The following is an 11,904-nucleotide window of genomic DNA, read 5'->3' on the forward strand; positions in this document are numbered from 1 at the left end:
TGTTTTTTGGGAGCTGCTGCTATTTCTCACCACCTCCTTGCAGAGAGAGCAGAACAGTGCAGAACACTTCCCACTGCTGAAATCTGAGAGTGAGAACTTTTCAGACTGATCTTCTTGACAGTGACCAGTAAAGCATAAACCAAGACTTTAAAAAGGGCTGAGGGATCTGAGGTAATGCTGTTCCCTTTTCTTCTCTGACAGGCACTTGAAAGAGTACCTGGTATTTAGGGGGGATAGAATTTCTGCTTTCTAATGGATTAGCTCTGTCTTGGGTATCTCAGTTTACCCAGAGAAAGTGTCTCAGGAAGCAGTACTCATGCAATCACTCTTACTGGACTATTTAGTAGCTGCCCAGCCAACAGAGGGGGTGTGTGCATATGCAGTAGATGCATAAAGTATATCTCTTATTTACATGAGTTTCTCTCAGAGAAAATTTTAAAAGGCAGAAATGAAGCAGGCAGTTTAAAGGACTAGAGCACTGATATGAGGTGATTAATAATTAAATAAGATGCTTTAAAACATATAGAATCATAGAATCAACCAGGTTGGAAGAGACCTCCAACATCATCTAGTCCAACCTAGCACCCAGCCCTATTCAGTCAACTGGACCATGGCACTAAGTGCCTCATCCAGGCTTTTCTTGAACACCTCCAGGGATGGTGACTCCACCACCTCCCTGGGCAGCACATTCCAATGCCAGTCACTCTCTCTGGCAACAACTTCCTCCTAACATCCAGCCTAGACCTCCCCTGGCACAACTTGAGACTGTGTCCCCTTGTTATCCTTGGAATCAAGGAGCCAGATTCTGATAGAGCTTATCTGTGAAACGTTAATGCAGACCACTGGTGCTTGGTGATGCTCCCAGCCTTAGCCTCAGCTCCTGAATGATCAGGGTATGCTGTGTAGTGAGAGAATAGACAGGCTGTTGGTCCACCACTCTTTAATTGCCAGTTATTATAGGTGCTTGAATTTCTGCAACAATGTGTGGAATCCTGAAAACCATTTGGACAAGAACATCTAAAATGGTTTTGGAGGTGGTATAATCATCTGGAAGGTCATTAATTTTTGTCCCAGTGAATTGGTTGAAATCTTGCACATTTTCCAATAGTCAAATCCCAACAAAATGAAGCTAGCCACACACACAAGATAACTTGGTTTTGTCTGGTGGTATTTGCAAAGTAATAAGTGGAAGCAATGTTATTAAGTGAAGTGAACTACCCTAGGCGATCCTGCCTTGGCAGGGAGATTGGTCTCAATATCTGGAGGCCTCCTCCAACCTCTAAAGTTCTGTGATTCTGTGTAATTACCATATTCTTTCTGCACGGGGCAGCATTGTTTTCTCCTGTAATGACTTGGGTGGCTTGATGGCAAACTTATAGCAGAGAGGTTTATTCTTGTTAATTAAGGGCAGTAGTATGCTGTAGCGGAAACAAACTGCAGTTGTGTTGGGTATTTTTTTTCCCCTTATCAGATAATTCCTTGTTCAAGAAAAAGTGTTTTGGAAAAAATGTAACATGGGATGCATGAACAATGTGCCTGCTGTTTATGGAGATAAACACAAAACAGACAGAATGGAAATGAAAGTCTGTCATCAGAAGTGTCTTTTTTACCATAGCAAGAATGTTTTCTTCAACACTATAATAGAAACTCCTAATGTCCAATATTAAAGCTCTTCCTCAGAAAATAACTGCTGTAATGTGATTGGAGCATATATGCAAGTTGATGGCTCTTAACACATGAGCCCAAGGTGTTCTCCAGTAGCTGAGCTCATTATCATCATCATTAGCATCTCTCTCATGAGGTTTTCTTCCTGCAGATGCTTACCTCCTGTCACAGGAGGGAATTGTTCTGGTGGCTGCAGTGAAGCTTTGCTTTGGGAGCCATGCTTCTGGATTTCAGACTTGCACCAGCAGCACAGAAGCAAACTGACAGATCTCGTTTTCATAGGGCTCTATTCTTAGAGAGGAGCTACGTTAGGAGAATGTGCCACTTTAAAGGGTTTGCCAGCAAATGAGAGATCCTCTTCTGGGTCACGAATTCTTGTCACTTTGTGTATTAATAGGAGCTGCAAAGGTTTTATCCAAAGTTTCATGCTTACAGTAAGTCACATGGGTAACAGAACCACAAAGAGTTGAGCATCTGTGACCCATATACTGAAGAAGAGAAGGGAAGAACAGCCAAATAAGGGCACAGTGTTTCAGTCAGGAGCTTGATTGGCTTAGCAAAAATATTTGTGCAGCTCTCTGAAAATCAAATGAGCTGCAGTAGTGCAGAGCATTGTACGTAACGTGGGATTGCTTCAGTTACCAAAACTGCCTATTTGTGTTGTGGGGAAGTTGTTGTTGGGGAGTGCCATGATCAAACGTACTCTACTGCCACTTCAACAAGCAAAAACCTTTGCAAGCTTTCAACAAGTGTTTCTTTCTGTGTGTATGGTCCCAAAGTCTAGTTCCACCAGCAATAGGCACTGATGCTCCCACACAGTGGTCTGAGTGATTCATGCAATTGATGATAATCAAGAGCAAAGCTCTTTTCTTAGTCATGTTGTCTTGCATTTTGAGGCATCAAAGGTTAGAGATGTTACAGTGGACTTGCCCCTGAGGGACTCTCAAAGTCAGGTCTTAATAGTGTTGCCTGAATGTCAGCATATGGAATTTCTTCTTGGGCAGCCAGAATATTTTGGACATGCTGAAAGGCACAACAGGGAAAGAATTCACAGCAGGGGCACCCAGAAGGACAGATTCTGTGACCACTGTGGATGCCTGCGACACTGAAAGCTGAGGTGGTGATTTAGTTGCTTTGCAAATTTAATGGAGCCAGAAAAGTTCATCTAAGCCAAAGATTTTCTTTGCTGGAGCATGTCCAGAGAAGGGCAACAAAGCTGGTGAAGGGCCTGGAACACAAACCCTGTGAGGAGAGGCTGAGGGAGCTGGGGTTCTTTAGCCTGGAGAATAGGAGGCTCAAGGGTGATCTTATTACTGTCTACAACTACCTGAAGGGACATCGTAGCCAGGTGGGGGGTGGCCTCTTCTCCCAGGCAACCAGCAATAGAACAAGGGGACACAGTCTCAAGTTGTGCCAGGGTAGGTATAGGCTGGATGTTAGGAAGAAGTTCTTCACAGAGAGGGTGATTGGCATTGGAATGGGCTGCCCAGGGAGGTGGTGGAGGCACCGTCCCTGGAGGTGTTCAAGAAAAGCCTGGCAGAGGCACTTAGTGCCATGGTCTAGTTGAGTGGCTAGGGCTGGGTGCTAGGTTGGACTGGATGATCTTGGAGGTCTCTTCCAACCTGGTTGATTCTATGAGGTTTTTCTTTTAGTGATAATGGAATTGCTGCTGAGGAAGGGGACAGATTCTCTAACACCCTCCATTTCATTATACCCCTCCAAAATCTGAAAGCAACTGAGATTTTCCTCTCCTCACCCTTTAGCATCACAAATATCTTTTTCAACACTGTTTACCACAGCAGCACTTCCCTGTGCTGTTTGAGCTGTAGCTGACTCCAGCAGACTGAATCAAATCTGAAGCTGTCCTGTCTGCCCCTCCTCCTCTGCAGGAACAAACCCTCTTCCAGAGGTACCTGGCAGATACGACCGAAAGCACTGTTCCATGGAACAAGGAAACTGTAGTTCGCCTGCTCATGGCAGTATAAAACAATTAGCTTTTTAATTAAATGGTAAAGAAACAAATGAATAATTAGCATATAGATAATGTGAATTAGCCCTTATGTTATACATTAAATTCTATTCCAGTTATTGGACTGGAGTGCGCTGTTCCAAAGCACTAAGCTGAAATCCATGCCCTAATTATTTGCTGTGATGTGCATGTCTCAGCTTTTGTACTAAATGAATGTAGGTAAAGATAAAAACGTATTACAAAAAGCTGGGATTCTAATGTAAGATAGGCCAGTGCTAATTACTGGCTAATCATTGTGTTAGAGTAATTATATTATGTGCTTTCACAGCCTTGGTTAGTGCCAGGCTGAGCACTAGCATATAATTTGTCAGAGAGGAGTTAATTTTTCTTGTTATCATAACAAGATAGGATTTTCTTCCTTTTTTTCCACAGTCCTTTTCAGGAATGTGTTATTTTACCACTGGTGTAAGTGCTTGGGGTTTTTTTTTTCCTGTCTTGTTAGCCTTAAGGAAAAGTTTTGAAGATGATATTGGTATCTGATTTAGGGCAGGTTTCATTATCTATTTAGGCTGGATGTTGGGAACTATTTTTTCACTCAAAAGGTTATCAAGCATCAGAATGGTCTGCCCAGGGCAGTGGAGTCATCACCATCCCTAGAGGTGTCTGAGTAGTGTGTGGACCTCTGGAGCTTAAGGACATCATTTGGTGTTGACCCTTCAGTGCTCTGTTGAGAGTTGGACTGGATGATCTTTGAGGTGTCTTTCAACCAGATCTATTCAGTGATTCTGCTGTCTTGGGAGAGAGCAGTAAGAGGTCTTTTGACTCTGATTAGTTAAGGGGTTGTGATGATTATAAAGTCTGCATTTTCAGAATGATTGTGGTAGCCAGACAGAATCCTCCAACAGGTACAATGCCCAGAAGTCATTTTTTTGCATAGCCAGCTAAGAAATCTCCCAGCTCTGATCCTGCTTGCCTGCCAACCAGTGACAGCCTTCTCTTTCTGGACCCTTTCTGTGCTTCTACCATGTTCAGCATCCCAGGAACCTGCAATAAATACAGTCATGCAAGCTGACAGAAGGCAAAGTCAACACAGTATTTTTAAAGGCCTGTTTACCATGATAGCAATTATGGGAAGATTGATGGTTTGAATCTCCAGAGTAAGTGAACAGTTAGAAACAGCTATATTCCTTGCTTAGCTTCTGTCCTCGTTATTCCACAGACATGTGGAATATATCATTAATTTTAAAGAGGGAAATAAAACCAAATTGAAGAACCCAGATTCAGAGGCACTACCTGAGCATCACCATTTATGCTCTCTGTAATGGCTTTAAAATCCATGTTGAGTTTCTTATGACAGGACTGGCAGAAGAGTGCTTCCAATTAAGTACAGGTTCTCTGTGGATCAAAATTAGAAACTTTTCTTAGCTGAAGGTGGCTGTTTTAAACCTGATGGGGACAAATGGTTCTTGGATTCCTAAAACTTATGCTGAATCTGCTCTTTCTATATTTATGCAGGTGGTTCTTTCTGTCCTGCTCACCCCCAAAAAAAACCCTATTTTTTTAGGTTTTATTTCTAAAGAACTAATTTATCTCTTGAGAAATCTTCCGTTCTTGACATACTGAATGCACTTCTTATTTAGAGCATTGTGATTCTAGAGAAATGGCTGGGGTTTGGTACATTTGATTGGGGTTTTCTTTAAGTTATAGCTGTCAGAAAAGCAGTTCCTCTTCTAAAGATTCCAGGGCTGGTTTTCACATTTGCCCCATGATCCCTAATTGGAACTAATCTCCAGAAGAGCTCAATAGCTGGTGTGCTTTTATGAGTAACTGGTCACTTATTTTAGTGCCTCAACCGATGAAGAGGTCTTCTGAAAAATCTGACCCCAGCTGTAAGTGCTGAACACATTTCAGAAGCTGATTTGTTGTTTTCCAGCCTGCAGACAGTGAGATAATTACCTGTCTCTGGTATTAATAGCAAGGGAGAACCATGCTCCCAGGCTTTTACCTAAGATTCCATCTGACTACATCTAAACTGAAAAACTGAATGGGCCCTTGGTACAGTCTCTCACACTGGTGCTGGGCCACCCTTCACATTCATACTGTTATGGCCAGTGTCAACTGGACCTCTTCCAGACAGTGCATGATTGTGGTTTATAGTCAAGGACCACTTCTAAAGCTACTTTGTATGTTGGGAGCAAAGCAATTCATTGTAGGGGTGAGAATTTGGGCATTTTTTGATGTCAAGGGAGGAGAAAAAGGGGGGAGAAGGCAGGATTCATATGAGCTAGCATCTGAACAGGCTGGTGGATCAGGCTAAGGAATTGACAGATGATGATTATGTTGTTACTGGAAAACTCTGAATCATTACTTGGTTTTATCTCCTCATAATGATAGACACTTTTGTATGTTCCTCTTTATGAGCTATTTCTTTTGTCTCAAAGAAATATGCTCTTCCAAAACTGCCCTGAATGGAAAGACTACTACTACCTTTTCTGATTTATGGACAGTGCAAGTCCAAACTGATGTCCTAAAAATTGCCTTTACAGGCTCATAGGATGTCAGGATTAGAAGGGACCCAAGGAGATCATTGAGTCCAAACCCATTGCAAGATCAGAACTGTACAATCTAGCTCAGGTCACAGAAGAATGTGTCCAGATAGGCCTTGAAAGTCTCCAGAGAAGGAGACTCCACAGCCTCTCTGGGGAGCCTATTCCAATGCTTTGTGACCCTTACATTGGAAAAAGTTCCCCCTTGTGTTGAGGTGCAACCTCCTGTGCTGCAGCTTACACCCATTGCTCCTTGTCCTACCCCAGGGAGTGAGTGAGCAGAGCCTGTCCCTCTGCTCCTGACCCCCAACACTTAGATACTTATAGACATTTATTAAATCCCCTCTCAGTCTTCTCCAGACTAAGCAGCCCCAGGTCCCACAGCCTCTCCTCATCAGGCAGTGCTTCAGTCCCCTAATCATCCTCCTAGCCCTCCACTGGACCTTCTCCAGCAGATCCCTGTCCCTCTTAAACTGGGGAGCCCAAAACTGAACGCAATAATCAAGATGAGGTCTTACCAGGGCAAAGTAGAGGGGGAGGAAAACCTCCCTTGATCTGCTGGACACACTCTTCTTAATACACCATTGGCCTTTTCTGCCCTGTGGATATTATCCACCAGCACTCCCAGGTGTCTCTTTCCACAGGGCTGCTCTCCAGCAGATCACCTCCCAGCCTGTACTGGTGCAGTTTATTATTCCTCCCCAGGTGCAGGACTCTGCACTTGTCCTTGTTGAACCTCATTTGATTCCTCTGTGCCCAGCTCTCAGTCTGTCCAGGTCTCACATCAGCCTTCACCTGTAACAGCCAAGCCTCCCAGTTTGGTGTCATCAGCAAACTTGTTGAGCAGACGCTGCCTGTCTGTCCCCCCACCAATGTCATTGATGAAGATGTTGAACAGGAGTGGACCCAGCACTGATCCCTGAAGAACCTCTCCAGCTGGACCTGGCACCATTGATCATCGCTCTTTGAACTCTGTCTTGTAACCAGTTCCTAATCCAACTCACTGCCTCTTCTTCCATCCCACAATTCCTGAGCTTGCTCACTAAAATGTCATGGGAGACAGTGTCAAAGGCCTTGCTAAAGTCAAGGTAGACTACATCCACTGGTCTCCATTAATCTACCTATTCAGTTATGGCATCATAGAATGCTATCAGGTTAGTCAAGCATGACTTCCCCTTGGTAAATCCATGCTGACTACTCCTGATAACCTTCTTCTCTTCCCAGTGCCTTGAGATGCCCTCCAGCAGGAGCTGCTCCATCATTTTTCCAGGGATGGAGGTGAGGCTGTCTGGTCTGTAGTTCCCTGGAACCTCTTTTTTGCCCTTTTTGAAGGCTGGAATCACATTGACTCTCCTCCAGTCCTCAGGCACCTCTCCTGTCTGCCACAATTTGGCAAAAATGATGGAGAGTGGCAGAGCAATAACCTCAGTCAGTTCTCTCAGCATCTTTGGGTGCATCTCATCAGGGCCCATGGACTTGTGAATGTTCAAGTTGTGTAACTGATCCCTAACCCAGTCTGCACTGACCAGTGGGGAGCATTCCCTCCTGCAGGCTTCCTCTCCTTCATCCAGGGTCTGGAGTATATAGTGGAGTTCAGCCTTAGGTGTAAAGACTGAAGCAAAGGAGGCATTCAGCAACTATGCCTTCTCCACATCCTCAGCTCTCAGGGCTGCCTCCTGGCTCAGCAGTGGCCCCACACCTTCCCTCTGCTTCCTTTTTCTACTGATAGATTTGAAGAAGCCTTTCTTGTTCTCTTTTATTTACTTTGCCAGCTCCAGTTCCAAAAGGGCTTTGGCCTTTATTGTTGCCTTCTTACATGCCCTGACAACTTCTCTATAGTTCTCTCAGGTGCTCTCCCTAGAGCCCTTAGAGGCTCTTCCTCAAAGTGTGGTGCCACCAAGCAATTTTCTTCTGTGTTACAGGATGGCATAGAAAGCTTCAGAGGAAGCTGGTAGTACAGGGTCTCCTCAGGATGTCACTAGAATTGGTTCCTGTGACAGACAGTGTTAGAGCTATCTGTTTATATCTAATATTAATGCCTTCAGTTTTGAAGAGGCAGGCTGGAATCTAGGCTGTCAGCAAAAGTGTTCCCTTTCTTCATCTGATGCATCTAAAGAACTGTCTAAACCTCACAGTGGAATTTCATTAGTGGGGGGAAAAATACCAACATATGAAGACTTCACACTAAGCAAATCTGCAGTGGGAAATCTCACCTCTCTTTTATGTTTATGAGATGAGAAAACATCACCTGAGAACCATCACAAAGTTTCTGCAGAGGCATCAGAACCACCCTCTGTGTTCAGGGAAGTAAGCCACAAAGCTCAGTAACTTAAGGTCTGATTTTCTTTAAGAGCCAGAAGTTTCCAACTAAGTGTGTAGCCCCATTAACTCTCATGCAGACTGCCTCTCTCCAGCTTGAGCCTGCTGCTTTCAGAAACAGCAGCAAAGTATGAAGTGGCTTTTTGCAAAAACAAAGTTGCCACAGTTAGAGCTAAGGAAGGGATTACTGTTGTGGTAAAGGCTGGATTCTGACACTGACCTGCTGGACAATCCTTTCCACTTTGAGTTTCTCTTCGCTCTCTTCCAATATTTGCTGCCTGGATTGCCAGGCTCTGCTGGGCAAGGATTGGTTCCCAGTATGTTTGCTGTGTTTTCCATAATAGAGTGAGTCTCATGTGGCTGCTACTAATCATGAATTATGTATTAATGGTAATGCTGTAGAGTCAACTCACACAAACTCCTCTAATAACTGACACAGATGAGAATTACAGGGTGCAATTTACAGGTATGTAGCCTGTGCTGTAAGTATCAGGGCTGGGAGTTTGAGGGCAGAGTTGCCACAAGGGCAGTAACAGAAGGGAGGAAGAAAGGGGGAAATTCAAGCCTGCTTCTGTGCATGTCACTTCTTGGCTTACTTTGTGACTCTAGGTGATATGGAAAATCAGTCAATCCACTGTGCAAGGTCATTTTAATGAGTGCATGAGCAAGAGAAGGCAGCTCTTGAGCAATCCCTTGTAACTTTGAAGAGTTAGTCAGCCACTCTGGATCTGACTATGGAGTTGTTGGTATGAGCAGGTAAAGGGCAGGCTTTTTCTGCACAGAGGTGGTTATAGCACATACAGAAAGCTATAGGAAGGAGATAAAATGCAGATTAGTGTCTGCAGTTTGGTTCAGATACTGCAGTAAGAGAAAGGACATACAATGCACTAAGAAAAGGGGAAAGCTGCACATCAGTGTAAGTATCCTAACACTCATGGGCAGCTGCTTCAGGATTCTGATTTACATTTGTGTTTAAATTTCCATTACCACAACATCAACATAAATATTATAAACAAGGAATAATGTAACCTAGTAAAAAGGAAAACAGCTGGCCCAACATCAAAGCAGAGGCAGAGAAATCTGTAAATAACAACACTAACAACTGCATTAACAAATCCCCTTCTCATTCTAGACAAGTTAGCCCATTTCATTCTGATATCAGTCCATTGCAGTAGGCTTAAGACTAAAGGTGGATATGGTCCAGTGAATGATCTGAGCCTCTGTCATGCCACACCTGTCTAGTGTGTGTCTAGAGAAGAGGAGGCTCAGGGGTGGCCTCATTGCTGTCTACAATTACCTGAAGGGAGGTTGTAGCCATGTGGGGGTTGGTCTCTTCTCCCAGGCAACCATCAATAGAACAAGGGTACACAGTCACAAGTTGTGCCAGGGGAGGTATAGGCTGGATGTTAGGAGGAAGTTGTTGGCAGAGAGAGTGATTGGCATTGGAATGGGCTGCCCAGGGAGGTGGTGGAGTCACCATCCCTGGAGGTGTTCAAGAAAAGCCTGGATGAGGCACTTAGTGCCATGGTCTGGTTGATTGGCTAGAGCTGGGTGCTAGGTTGGACTGGATGATCTCGGAGGTCTCTTCCAACCTGGTTGATTCTATGGCAAAGTTAATGGCATCAACATACTTAATCTGTTTCTAAAAGGGCAATTCCTGCACCTTGCCTTATACAATAGATAGCTTTAGAGGACACTCATCAGCATATAACAGAAGTACCTCTGATACTGTGGGAATTTACAACCAATCTATCAAAGCCTAAGGCAGGGAGATACTATGCTTAAAAATGTTTGCGGAATTGGGCCCTGAGTATGATCTGCTGCTTATAAATAAGTTTTGGTTCTGTTTGCTCCTGAATATATTAAGGTGCCCATCCAGGAACTCTAGGCAGCCTGCAGCTTGCAACCATCTTTCCAGTCAAGGGTTTAGTGTCCTGAACCCAATCCAGACTATAGCTGGCTGCTTGGCACCACTGGCATAAAGCACAGAAGAGGGCAAAATAGAGCAATGATTCAACTGTCAAGGTGGCTCTTTGAAAATACAACCCAGTGACAGCTGCAATCAAACAGGCAAACAGAACTGTAGGAACAAAGAGAGAAACCAGAGCAAAAGGACTTGTGATGGCCCCACACCTGGCTGGAATGCTGTGGGCATTACTTGCCACCAGATGTGGGTGGTGCTGAGAAGATGTTTGGAGGTAGAGCATGGGTTACAGAGAGAGAGAAATTGAACAGGGCAGAACTTACCAACTTGGGCTAAAGTAGGTGTGAGATGTATAAAGCAGTGAAGGGAGGAGAAGGCACACAGAGCTTTTTGTTGCACAAGATGCAGGGGTTCCCAGTGACATTGTCAACCTGCTGGTTCAGAACAAATGAGGGGAATTGCTCTTCCATATCAATTGTGATTAAACTGCACGTCTTGGTACCCTAAGATGTTGTAGAAGCCAAAAGCATAAATGATCCTCAAGCAAACTCATGAGAGATTGGCTAGATATTAAGTGGCTTTTAAAGATAATGGCCTGGCTGTAGTTTCCAGCTGAAGAAATCACTGAACCACTGACTGCCAGAAGCAGCTCAGAGGTCATAAAAGGGATGGGATCACTCATTTCTTACACGTTTTGTCTGGGCAGCCCATCTTATCCACTCTTAAAGGAAGATACTGAGCTAAGAGGCACCTTTGATCTGATGCCATATTGTTCCTACACTATTCCAAAAACTGTGTTTGGGCTCTGAACTGATCAGCAGAGATTAAGATGAAATATCCTCATTATTTTTGGCATGTGACAGTCCAGCTGCCTTTCATGATCTATTATGGAGATGGCAGACAAGGTAGAAGTAGTGTGCTGTAGCAATGATGGTGAAAATTAGCAGGACCCCATCTTCTGCATCAAGCTGGTTAACTTTTATTGTTTAGTAGGTGCTGGAAAAGAAGAGTCAGCTCTGTCAACTGCAGCATTTTGGTCAGTGGTGATTGCAGGACCAGAACAGAACCCATCATTTCTGTTCCCTAGAGAAAGTCAGTTGCAAATGCAGTGCGCAGGAGCTGTGCAGAGCCAGCAGGGCAACAGCCAGCGGGTGGCACTGTTGTTGCAAGGAAACCCAAACCCCCTGGAACATCTCGGGAATGTTTGGATGGAAGTTTTCCATTGAAAACAGCAGTTTTGCCGAAATGGAAACATTTCATGGCACATGTCGCTTCTCAATGAATTTTTAATGGGGGAAAATGTAAATTACTCCGTTTGACTTTATAATTGCAATTTGGTTTGTTTCCCTGTATCTTATTGAGTCAGTTTATTAGTTTATATGGAGATGCCATTTCAATAGTGTTTTAATTTTATAGTTTTTTGGGGTTTTTTTTAGTCCTAGTGACTTAAACTCTCAGGAATTCAATGGTCTTCCTTTGTG

This window comes from Pogoniulus pusillus, chromosome 30, assembly GCF_015220805.1.
Source record: "Pogoniulus pusillus isolate bPogPus1 chromosome 30, bPogPus1.pri, whole genome shotgun sequence".
NCBI classification, from domain to species: domain Eukaryota; kingdom Metazoa; phylum Chordata; class Aves; order Piciformes; family Lybiidae; genus Pogoniulus; species Pogoniulus pusillus.